The sequence below is a fragment of the Mustela putorius genome, unplaced genomic scaffold (genome assembly GCF_011764305.1).
Source record: "Mustela putorius furo isolate JIRA1106 unplaced genomic scaffold, ASM1176430v1.1 tig00003853_pilon_pilon_pilon, whole genome shotgun sequence".
Classification (NCBI taxonomy): Eukaryota; Metazoa; Chordata; class Mammalia; order Carnivora; family Mustelidae; genus Mustela; species Mustela putorius.
Genome location: NW_025422005.1, coordinates 84,683,408 through 84,695,956, shown reverse-complemented (window position 1 = coordinate 84,695,956; position 12,549 = coordinate 84,683,408). Strand labels below are relative to the sequence as shown.

At 37.3% G+C, this 12,549-nt stretch overlaps 1 long non-coding RNA gene across 1 annotated transcript in view; it reads left to right on the top strand.

Annotated features, from left to right (window-relative positions):
• The first annotated feature begins 7,399 nt into the window (after nucleotides 1-7,399).
• Nucleotides 7,400-12,549, top strand: part of LOC101687890 — a 35,140-nt gene continuing 29,990 nt past the window's right edge. The window contains exon 1 of the long non-coding RNA XR_001176770.2: nucleotides 7,400-7,534. This is a non-coding gene — a long non-coding RNA (uncharacterized LOC101687890). The remainder of the gene's footprint in view (nucleotides 7,535-12,549) is intronic.

Here is a 12,549-nt window from a genome sequence, read left to right as displayed (position 1 = left end):
TTGCATGGGGTTCTCTTCTCAGCACGGGTTCTGCTTCCCCCTTTCCCTCTGCCCCTTCCCTTGTTCTCTTTCTGTCTTTTTCTCCCTCTCTCTTTTTTAAAAAGGTTTTTATTTATTTGACAGAGAGAGAGAGAAAGAGCACAAGTAGGCAGAGCGGCAGGCAGAGGGAGAGGGAGAAGTGGGCTCTCCCCTGAGCAGGGAGCCCAATGAGGGGCTCATCCCAGGACCGTGAAGGCAGCCGCTTAACCGACTGCACTACCCAGGCGCCCCTCTCTCTGTCTCCTAAATAAATAAATAAATAAGTCTTTTTTAAAAAGTCCTAAGCATTGATGTAACAAATTAACCAATAACAGTATATGGAATGCTTGGAAACCATGATAGGAGGAAACTGGAGATGGTTTTTTAATGGTGACTTTTATTTTTCTAATGATAGATCTTTTAAAATGTTCTTTGGCCCCCAATTTAAAGCTAAATCATTTTACTTTTATTCTTGCGAATAAATTTAATTTCCTGTCGAAATCCTGACTCCAGGGGCACCTGGGTGGCTCAGTGGGTTAAAGCCTCTGCCTTTGGCTCAGGTCTTGATCTCAGGGTCCTGGGATTGAGCCCCACATCAGGCTCTCTGCTCTGCAGGGAGCCTGCTTCCTCCTCTCTCTCTGCCTGCCTCTCTGCCTACCTGTGATCTCTGTCTGTCAAATAAATAAATAAAATCTTAAAAAAAAAAAAAAGAAAGAAAGAAATCCTGACTCCACAGTTTCCCTGTAGTAAGGTTTAGAGTTGGGAGTCTAGTTGGGGAGAAAGGATGAGAGGAAGGCTTGAGCTGATTTTCCATATTTGTAAGGACTACTTCAGCTGCATATGACAGAAAAAAAAAATACAAAGCAACAGTGGCTTAAAAAGGAGATAAATTTGTTTCTCCCATAAAAGTTTAGAGATGAGCAATTAAAAGCTGGTGTGGCAGCTCTGTAAAGTCATCAGGAACCCAGGCTCTCTCCAGCTCACAGCTTCTTCCCTTTTATTACATGTGTGGACCTTATCATAGTACAAGAAGGCTGCCAGAGCTCCAGATATCATATCCAAGTTCAGACAACGTGATGGAGGAAGAGGAAAAAAAGGATACACTCCCTTCCTTTAAGTATTTCTGAAGATACCAGACAACATTTCTGCTTCTATTTCATTCACCAAAACTTGGTCACGTGCATCTAGGCAGCAGTGAAATTAGTCCAAACCCAGATTTTGTTATTAGGGAAAGAGAGTGAGTAAATAGTGTCTGCTACAGTTTGCATGGTATTTTATTTTTTATTTTAATTGTTTTTAAAGCAAAAGAGTTTGGAGTAGGAGGATGGAAGTCTCAGGAGGAATGTCTCCAAGAAAAAAAAAAAAAGAAAAAAAGGAGGGAGGGGGCACCTGGCTGGCTCAGTTGGTAGAGTGTATAACCCTTGATCTCAGGGTTGTGAATTTGAGCTCCATGTGTTGCGAAGAGATTACTTAAGAAAAAGAAAAAAAAAAAAGAAAAAAAAATGGAACCGATTGTTTAGTGTGCTTGATCACACTGAAAGATGTTTCACAAAAACCTTAGTTTTCTTTCAGAAAGCTTAGGGATGATGAAGCAAACAAACTTGCCAAAAAATTGAAAAAGTCCAGTTGGAGACTGCACTTATAGATCTGTCAACCAAATGAACTTGCTACCACTAAACTCCAGAACCAGCCAACTTACCCTCCCCATCACGGACAGACTGGGGAAATCCTGCTCACTGCATATTTACTCCCGAGGAAGAAGGACAGAGGTGAGCCAAGCTCACCAGTTATTTTCCCCAAATTTACCCACCAGGTAAATCACTCCCCCTTCCCAGGAACGGAGTAAGTTAACTAGAGCAAAGAGAAGCCAGAGGTTTTTAGGGAAGCTCTGTCTTCCAAAAAAAAAAAAAAAAAAAGATAGAATTAGGGAAAAGCATTCATCTTCAGGCATTTTGCAAGTCTCTTAACCTTTTTTGTGCTTTAATTCCTAAGCTGGAATTTATTTTCCAAGGATACGCAAAAATTAAATGTCTGAAAAGTTTCAAAAATTAATATATACCCTATAAATACTTGATAGCAGTTAATATTTAAAGAACATCTAAGAGGTGCTAGGCACTGTTCTAAGCCCGTTATGCATACTAAACTCAATTCCCAAAACAACATTATTAATAGTTTAAAGATATGGAAACTGAGCGCCCAAGCTTAAGTAACTTGTTTAAGGTCACGTAGTGGTCAAGTGGAAGAATGTGATTTCCACTGCATTCTCAGTGATTCTGTTCAGTAAACTAAATCTGAGGGCACTGATGTTATCCCATGGCCTGGAAATCAATAAAAGCTTTATAAATTGAATTTGGATGTTGTTGACTTTATACATGTCTGTGTCAACAGTGAGTGTGTTTTCTTTTAGGAATATTCTGGCTAATCTAATACTCAGTGATCTCAGGACAGCTCCTTCAGGAAATCTTTCTGACCTTGCCCTTTCTACCATGGGTCTGGGTTAGGTGTGCCTCCTTCATGTCCTCTGTTGTATGATATATCATGTGAAATGATGACTGTCTTTTTCTCTTCTCCCTTTCTCACTAGAATTTTTGAGGCAGGGATTGTGTTTTCTGCTCTGGATGATAGAGTTGTAAAATTATTTACACTTCTTAGATTATACTATGAAAATGATCTTCTTTCAAAATAAATAAGCACTCTATTTTAGAATAGTTTTAGAGTTAAGAAAATAGTTGCAAAGAGAGTATAGAGCAATTCCCATTTTTTCAAGTCCAGGTTTCCCTATTGTTAACATCTTAAATAGTATGATCCATTTGTTACGATTAGTGAACTGATATTGACATATTATTACAGTCCCTAGTTTATTCAGATTTCCTCAGTTTTTACCTACTGTCCTTTTTCTGTTCTGGGTTCCCATCAAGATACCATGTTACTTTTAGTTGTCATGTTTCCTTAAACAGATTTTGGCTGTGACAGTTTCTTATACTTTCCTTTTTTAATTTTTATTTTGTATATTTATTTATATATTTTTTAGATGATTTATTTATTTGAGAGAGAGAGAGAGCATGAGTGGAGGGGAATAGGAGTGGAGAGAGAGGGAGAAACAGACTCCCCACAGAGCATGGAGCATGATGATGCAGGGCTTGTTCCCAGGACCCTGAAATCATGACCTGAGCTGAAGGCAAATGCTTAACTGACTGAGCAACCCAGGCACCCCAGACTTTCCTTTAAAAAAAAAAATTTTTATTGATATATGCCATTATGTAAGTTCAAGATGTAGGATGTGTTGATTTGATACATTTATATATTGCAAATATGATTGCCACGGTAGAGTTAGTTAACACTTTGCCATATCACATAATTATTTTTTGCGGGGGGAGGATGAAAACCTTTAAGACTTAGTCTCTTTGAAGTTTGTAACACAGTATTGTTGTCTATAAACACTGTGCTGTACATTAGATCTCCAGGACTTTACTTATCTACTGGTTATAAGTTTGCAATCTAAACAACATCTCCCTAGATCTCCAATCCTCTAGTTCCCCTGTCCCTTATATCCTTTTTATCCATTCATCCACTGATGGACACTTAGGTTGTTGCCGTATGTATTTTATTCTTAAATGCTGTTCTCATCTCCTTTACTGCTCCTCATCTGCTAGATAGGCGTGGGAAAACAGAAGTAACTTTAGTCTACTCTATTTGAAAACTAAATCAGATCCAATTATTTAAATAATCTCTTTAGCCCTATTTCTATGAAATAATTGTTTTATTGCTCTCATCCCCATTCCTCTCCCTACTTCTAAATTGTGTCTCACATGAAATCATCACGTCGGAGGAGTTGAACTCTGTGATCTTGGACTGGGCATGATGAAGATGGGAGATGAACTCTGTGATCTTGGACTGGTGCAGAGGCTGATGTTCCCTAACGTACCTCTGTGTAGTCCTGTTCCTGGCTCTCCTGTTGATGATGGCTACTGATGTCTACAGCTGATAGCTTCCCGGTCCTTCTTTCTTGGTGTGGCCAGAGTATAGAAGCCCTCCCTGCTGTCTCAGACTTCCTTGATGTTCTACTTTTACCGCAGACCCATCCAAGTATCTGGAGTGTTCTCAGCCTGGTCCAAGGCACAAGACATCCATTTCATAAGCCTTTGCTGGAGCCACCTCACCTCTGCCATGGTGGATCCAGGTACCATGTGCTGGGGATGAATACTGGGTCCTGTCTCTAACTAATGTCCTTGCTATACCCTCCTAATCATGCTGGGACTCCCCTTTTTGGACCCCTGATCTACTATTTTTTTTTTCTTCCGAGCATAGCACTCTTCATCCAGAGCTCAAAACAGCAGAACAAAAAGTCCTCTATGCATTTGACAAATACTGTACCTACTGTGTGCTAAGCACGGTTGTGGGCACTGGAGGTGTGGTAGTGAACACAGCAGACAGAATACTTGACCTTCTGGAGTTTATTTTCTAATAATGCCCTGAACCTCTCTGACCTGTTTCCATGAGGACATATCAAACTGATTGTCTCACCTCCCTCTCTCTTTAGATGGTCTCATTTTCACAATTACTCAAAACCCAGAAGGAATGGATTTCCCTTTTTTTTTTCCCCTACCAGGAGCTAGCCCATTAGTCTCCACCTCTAATATGTTAAATGAGAGATAAAAGAACTTAGAGGGACTCCTAGGTGGCTCAGTCACTTAAGCGTCTACCTTTGGCTCAGGTTGTGATCTTAAGTCCTACTGGGCTCCTTGCTCAGCAGGAAGCCCGCTTCTCCTTCTGCCTGCTGCTCTCCCTGCTTGTGTTCTTTCTCTCTGTCTCTAACAAAAAATTTTTCTCTATAAAAAATGCCTGTAGTCTTGCTGCAAAATCCTGTTTTGGATGTCAGGTGTTTAACATTAGCTTGTCTTTTTCTTTGCATTAATTCTTTAACAATCCAAGTCCCCTACTGAGGCAGGTGGGTGTCGTAGGCCTAATGGGAGAAAGTCTTGTATGTGGCAAAGGCAAATGAGAAAGGCACAATGATATCTTTGATTAATTCAAAATGGATCAAAGACTTAAAACATAAAACTAAATAACTATTAATATGTATATATATAATCTATAAATATAGTTTATAGGGTTATAAACTATAGAACCATAAAACCTTTAGAAGAAAACATAGGGCAAAAGTCCTGATACTGGATTTGGAAATGATTTCTTGGATATGACATAAAGGCATGGAAAATAAAAGAAAAAGTAAGCATATTGCACTTCATGAAAATTAAAAACACTTGCGTAAGAAAAGACACAATCAACAGAGTGAAAATGCAGCCCACAGAATTAGAGAAAATATTTGCATAACTGTATTTGATAAAGGATTAATATCCAGAATATATGGAAGAAATCAACAACAAAAACTGAAGAACTCAATTCAGTGATTGGCAAAGGACTTGAATAGACAGTTCTCCAAAGAAGATACATAAATGGTCAACAAGGAAATGAAAAGATGTTCAGTATCACTAATCATTAGGAAAATGCAAATCAAACCACTGTGAGGTACCACCTCATACCCACAGATGGCTACTATAAGAAAGAAAGAAAGGTTTTCTACTGTAAGATAATATACTCTGTGAACAGAGATAAATTTACTTCCTTTTAAATTTGGATGTTCGTTCATTCTTTTCTTTCCTTTCCTTTTCCTTCCTTCTTTCCTTCCTTCCTTTCCATAATTGCTCTAGCTAGGACTTCTAGACTCTATTGAATAAAAGTGGTGAAAATGGGCACTTATGCCTGTTCTCTCTTTTTTTTTTCTTTTTTTCTGTTCTTCATCTTAGAGGAAAAACTTCTAGGCTTTCACCATTGAGTCTAATGTTTGCTGTGGATTTCCCAAACAAATATTTTGTTAAGGTTGTTTCTTTTTTTTAACAATTTAATATAATTTTATTTAAATTCAATTACATAACTTAAAAAGTATTATTAGTTTCAGAAGTATAGTTGAGTGATTCATCTGTTGTATATAACACTTTGTGCTCATTATATCACATGCCTTCCTTAATGCCCATCACCCAGTTACCTGAGCTCCCCTTCCAGCAACCCTGCTTGTTTCCCATAGTTAGGAGTCTCTTAAGGTTTGTCTTACTCTCTGATTTTGTCTTATTTTATTTTCCCCTCCCTTCCCGTATGAGTCCCTGTTTTATTTCTTAAATTCCACATATGAATGTTGAGTGTTTTTTCATAAAAGGGGGTTAAATTTTGCCAAATGCATTTTTTCTGCATCTACTGAGATGATATTTTATTTCTTTGAAAAAACATGCCTTCCCCCCACCAAATAAATAAAAACATGCATTTCCTTTTCTTTTTGAAATGTCACAGGGTTTGAATTTGTAGTATCTCATGATAGTATGATAAGTCTGTAACTAGCATGGTGCTAACAATGTAGCATTTGATGCCTTTTCAAAAGTAGCACTCATTAATTTTGGTTAGGTTTTTAAATTTTCTCAGGCATGAATAGGAGAGCTGGTTTTGTGGGTCTTTTGCCTAACTCGAAAGGATGGAAAACAAACCTCTTAAAACAAAGGTTTCAAAATGGAAGAATGCATACGATATCCTGACAATAACAGTTATAGGTCTTTCTCCAGAGAGGAGGGCGGGAAGTATCCTTTTTCCTAACTCTCAGTGCCCAGAATTGGAGATTGTTGCTTGAGGTATATAAAAAACTCTTTATAAAATACCCTGGGAGGAAATCAAAGCACAATGGTATATCCCTTGCCCATTCTCCATGTCCTTTCTCCAATAGAGATTGCATCAAACTCAGAAACTTTCATGTAGTTAATCTACTATGAAATATAAGTCTGAAAGAGTCCACGTTCTATAAATGGGACTAAAGTGAGCAGTTATGCCATTTGAGTCAGTATTGTTGAATTGAAATGTTTAGATTTGGTATTAAGAGAGAACTGTACTCCTTTTGTCATGTTATTATTGATTGTTTTCTCATTTTTGAGCTCTATAGACTCATGTATTATTCAATTCTCAAAGGTTAAGTTGATAGACTATCTAAGGATAGATGGCCAAACAGTAATGTCAAGTCGGAACTGGAAAATAGAGGCCCTTCGACTGACCCATCAACGTAGGTCTTTATTTAATACAGAGCATCACGTAATACATTGGGTAAAAATAAAATTAGGTGAAGTATAGCTGTGAGTTATACCTGCTATATAGATTCTCAGTTTGTTGACCAACACAACCTAATTTACCAGAACACTCAACCTTAGTATTTTACTGCCAATCAAGTAAACTCAGAGGAAAGGTCAACAGTTATAAGACAGAGGCCAATCTATTTTAACTGCCTAAGGGTTTAAAAAAAGCCCTCTTCTCAATTTACAGTGACTGTGGGAGTCGTTTTCCTGCTTACACAGTGATTACAGGCGTTATATATCATGAATGCTGCACAGTGGATAATCAGCAAAACTTTAAGGTTAAATTAAATTAATTAGCACTTTGGAAAGCTAATTGCATGACCATAGGTTACATGTCCTGTTGACACGTAAGTGATTGCTTCTTTGAAAAATACTAATAAACTTTTATTTTGTTTTTTAAAAAGTGTTTTACCAGGAAGAATTTATTTAGAGATTCAAACATAGTGACGTTACGTTTTAAAAATATATGTGGCTTAAATTTGACAATAATAGTATTTTTGAAGTATAAATATATGTGATGTACATTAAATTTAAAGCAGATTCGTTATTTTAGTCTGAACTGATTTTGCAAATCATGCCGTATTCAGTTAACATATTCTCTGGGATCCATCTTGACTTCTTTTTCTCTCCTTCTCAGGGTTTACTGAATCTTTGATATTTTAAAATAAGTTTTTAAAAAGTAATGAAAATTTGAGGTGATTCCTAATTCCTTTATGTTATATCTTAATAATGATTTTAAAAAAGATTTTGTATATTGATTTGACAGAGAGAGACACAGCAAGAGAGGGAACACAAGCAGGGGGAGTGATGTAGGTTTCCCTCTGAGCAGGGAACCTGATGTAGGGCTTGATCCCAAGACCCTGGGATCATGACCCAAGTCGAAGGCAGACGCTTAACAGCTGAGCCACCCAGGCACCCAATAGTGATCTTAAAATCAAGATGCCAAAGAGTATTCTTATGTTCATAATTCTAGACTTTTTAGGAAACAAGTTGACATAAAAGGTGATTTGTAAGCATCTTCAAGTTTGAGAAGTGCCAGTCATATCTTTGTGCTTCAAGTTCATGTCTTCCTAAACTCTGTTTTCAAAGACCCTCTACCTACTACTTTTCTGAAATCTGTAGGCCATCAACGAGCCAATTCAGCTGGGTGAGCTTGGACTAAAAGAATTTCTCAGAAATACTGAGAAATATTTAGAGAAATAAGGGATGATTTTCTATGTAAATACTGTGGAATCAATGTATGCTTTTTATTTGAATTTTTTCAAGATTCATTCACTTATTTGAGAGAGAGAGAGAGAACATTTGGGGGAGGGAGGGGCGATGCAGAGGGAGAGTTAGACTGTGCCGAGTGCGTAACTTGACTCAGCGCTTGATCCCATGACCACAAGACCATGACCAAAACCGAAACCCAGAGTCAGATGCTTAATGGACTATACCACTCAGGCACCCCTTTTATTTGTATTTTAAAATTTTTCTATGTTGAAAAATGAATATAGACTATATGAATAATTTATAGCTAGTTTTACTATAGGTTGCGTCATCTCTGGGTTATAAAGTTCTTTGGCACTTTAATTATTTAGTATAATATGTATCATGTAGCTACAGTGCATTGTCTTGCAATATATTGATCTAATTGGTTTATGATATCAAAAATAGAAAAAAATCAAAATTACATTAGTATAGAATTAGTTTTCCTACAAAGAATAAGTGAAACACAGAACGTTGTGACCAACAAGCTCAGTAGTCAATGTTTTGTTAGCTGGTGCCTAGAGGAGTTCTTAAACCTAAGCAAGATAGTTGCATTTTATTTGGTAGCATAACCACAGATAAAGTTGTCTGCTTAATCCCTGAGGTTAGCTTAAGAGGGAGAATGTGATGTTACTTGTCACTTCATTACTCTAGGTTTGGAGAATTTGCTTCTAAAAGTTGTTTATTCATCTGCTAAACTAAACTTGCAACATCATTGATAATATTTGATGCTTTGTAGTACTTTACAGATTTTCAAAGTGTTACAATATTCATAATTCTATTGAATCTTCACAATAAGTTTGTGAAGAAGGCAAGATAGTTGCTAACTCCACATCCCTGAGTTACAGATGAGAAAAATGAGTCCTAGTTGATAAAGTGATTTCAGTAATAGAATCTGGCTAGTGTGTGGTGCTCCCCGGGTGGGTATATATGGCCTTATCAATGCTTCTGGAACTGTCTGAAAAATAGCACAGTTTTTTTAAAAAAAAGATTTATTTATTTTAGAGAGAGAGAGAGTGAGAGCAGGGGGAGGGGCAGAGGGAGAGAGAGAGAGAGAAATCTTAAGCAGGCTCCCTGCTGAGTGGGGCTGGACACGGGTCTGAGCTCATGACCCTGAGATCATGACCTGAGCCAAAACCAAGAGTCAGTCCCACAACTGACTGAACCATCCAGGTGCCCCAGAACAGGCATTTTTGTGATAGAGTTATGTTCATAAGTTTGATTGTATAAAGCAAAAATGAATTCAGTGACTCATAGGTAAAGTGAATAAAACCTTTTTCTCCATGCCACCAATTTCCTTTTCTTGTGATTAGGCCACCACAAAAGGACCAATCTTTGTACATTTCTATGACTGAATGTATATTTGGAGAATTTTTATTTGGGTTTCTTGGATGCTATGTTAAGTTGGGAGTTATTAGTACTCTGCTGTTCAGAGTGTGAGCCCAGGACCAGCAGCATTCACCTCACTTGGGAGCTTATTAGAAATGCACTATTCCAGGCTGAATACCAGACCAACGATATCAGAGTGTACTTGAACAAGTTCTCCAGGTAATTTGTAAGCCCATTCAAGTTTGAGAAGCACCAGTTATGCCTTTATGTCTTAAGTGCATACTTTCCCAAACCTCCACTTTTAACTTTCCTGAAATGTGTAAGTCATCAGGTAGCCAATTCATTTGGATGCTTTTTAAATTTTAATACCTGTAATTTTGTGTGCTCTAAGTTGTTCTTCCCTTATTTGTCGGAAAAGGTACACTTTTTTCTTTTGCATTCTTTACACTTTTTCCTTCTTTCCTCTTGATGATTTTTGCTTTTGGAGGCAAAGTGTTACCTCTGGCTTTTAGGAACTATTTTCTTGCTGATCAACTTGAAGATTTTTGTCCATGGCATTTCCCTCAACAACACTGAGATACTGTTTCTGTTTAATATGGAATTTTATCAGAAAGGTGAGCAGCCATGAATTCCAATATTGTGTATTTCTAAGTAGCTTTAGAATACCTTTAAAAATAAAACTGCCAAAAAATAAAAAAATAGAACTGCTGAGGAAACTACTTAGTGACTTTCTCTGCCATGTTCAGCTTTTTTTGTTTGTTTGTTTTGTTTGCCTTTTCACCACATTACAGAAATCTTTTATGATCCAGTAATTCTGCTATTAAGTATTTACCCAGGGAAAATGAAAATACTAACTTAAAAAGACATACGTACCCCTATTTTTTGCAACATTATTTACAATAGCCAAGACATGGATGGAAGCAACGAAGTGTCCATCAATAGATGAATGGATAAGGAAAGTGTGTGGGATATCTATATCTATATATCATGGAACATTACACAGCTATAAAAAAGGTTGAGAATGTGCCATTTGAGACAACATGGATGAACCTAAAAGGGATTATGCTAAGTGAAATAAGTCAGACTGAAAAAGACAAATACTGTATGATTCCACTCATAAATGGGATCTGAGAAAATGAATAAACAAAAAGCAGAATCAGAAGTATGAATGCAGAGAAAAAACCTGATGGTTGCCAGTGAGGAGTGGGACACAATTAGTGAAGGGGAGAGGGAGACACAGACCTCCAGTTATGGAATTAGTAGGTCGTGGGAATAAAAATCAGAACATAAGGAATATAATCAGTGGTATTGTAATAGGGATGCAGAGGGACAGAGGGTGGGTATACTTGTGGTGAACATAGCATAATATATAAACTTGTCAAATCACTAAGTTGTACACCTGAAACTAATGTAACATTGTGTGCCAACTATACTCAAAGAAAAAAAAAAAGAAAAAGAAAAATCTTGGACCTGATAAATTTCATCTCTCCCAGTAGTAGTTACATTTGGTGTATCTTAGCTATAAGTCTTCTATTATTTTATTCCAGAATTTAGAACCAATTAAAGGAAAATTTGTATTGGACATTTTCTCCTCTCCAATCTCTTAGCTTTGTTTTCTTTTTTCTCCCCATCTTTGTTATAAAAGGAAAAAAAATCCTCATGAGACATGTTGCCATTTTGAAGTTATGTATGTATGTATATACTATTTTTGTGTGTGTATTGGAAGTCAAATACAGAAATATTCTCTGTAAGTTACACTTAAACCTTTTTAGTTGGTAAATGCCAACAGCATTGTTTCATAAGACTGCTCTTTACTTTGAAACCATATCCTCTATTTCTTCATTTTTCTCTAAAAACCACACAGGATGATGAGGAAATAAAGTGAGAAAAGTATGCTGAATTATACATACAACAAACTATGCTAAATATAATTTATTAAATGATATATAGAAGTTCATGGTACAAAGTGTAGGATTTTCTGAATTTGACCCTGAGAATTCATTCTTGGTTACCTGAACCACTGGGGCATTTGGAACCAGGAATACCTTTGAATCAGTGTGAGAAGCCACACTTGAACCCAGTGTCCTCAAAGTCTACGGCATTATTTTACCTTCTTGCAAGAATTACAACTTTGTATGGTCTCTACTGCCACTGGGTGCTGAGCATTCACAGTCACTTCCTCTAAATAGATAGCATGCAATCCAGACTGCCTAGCATTTAAGTTCTCTGCTTATGTCTTCTGAGAAGGTTGCTATCATGCTTGCCCTATAAGAAAGAAGAACAGCAGTGGGGAGGGGTCTTTTTCCTGGAGAACTGGGCTGAGTGTCCTTCAGATGGTTTGGGGCCCACATATTTCTTCATGGGAAGAGTGGTAGGATCAAAGGACCTGTGACTTTTGTTGCTGATTCCTTGAGTTTTCTCAATAAAACCTATTTTTTAAACCTTTACAGTATGATACCTGAGCTCTGGTGAACTTCAGGTGGCTACCACAGAAGGACCCAGCACATCAAAGCTTTGCTCTGCATACCATGCTTTGGGCAGTTCCTATCTCAGTTTGCTTATTTGTAACAGGGATTGAAGTCACCGGCCCCATTCATATTTTGCCTTGGACAAAATGTCCTCTTATTTGTCTGTTAACTCATGCATTTTCTTCTCAGCCATTTACCTCCCTTATTCACGTATCTCCTTGCCCAGCTAAGATGCCATAATGTATTGTTCAGTAATACTTCTGCTAGTTCCCTACATTCCCTTCCCCCTCTGTCGTCTTTGTGGCATCTGCCAAGGC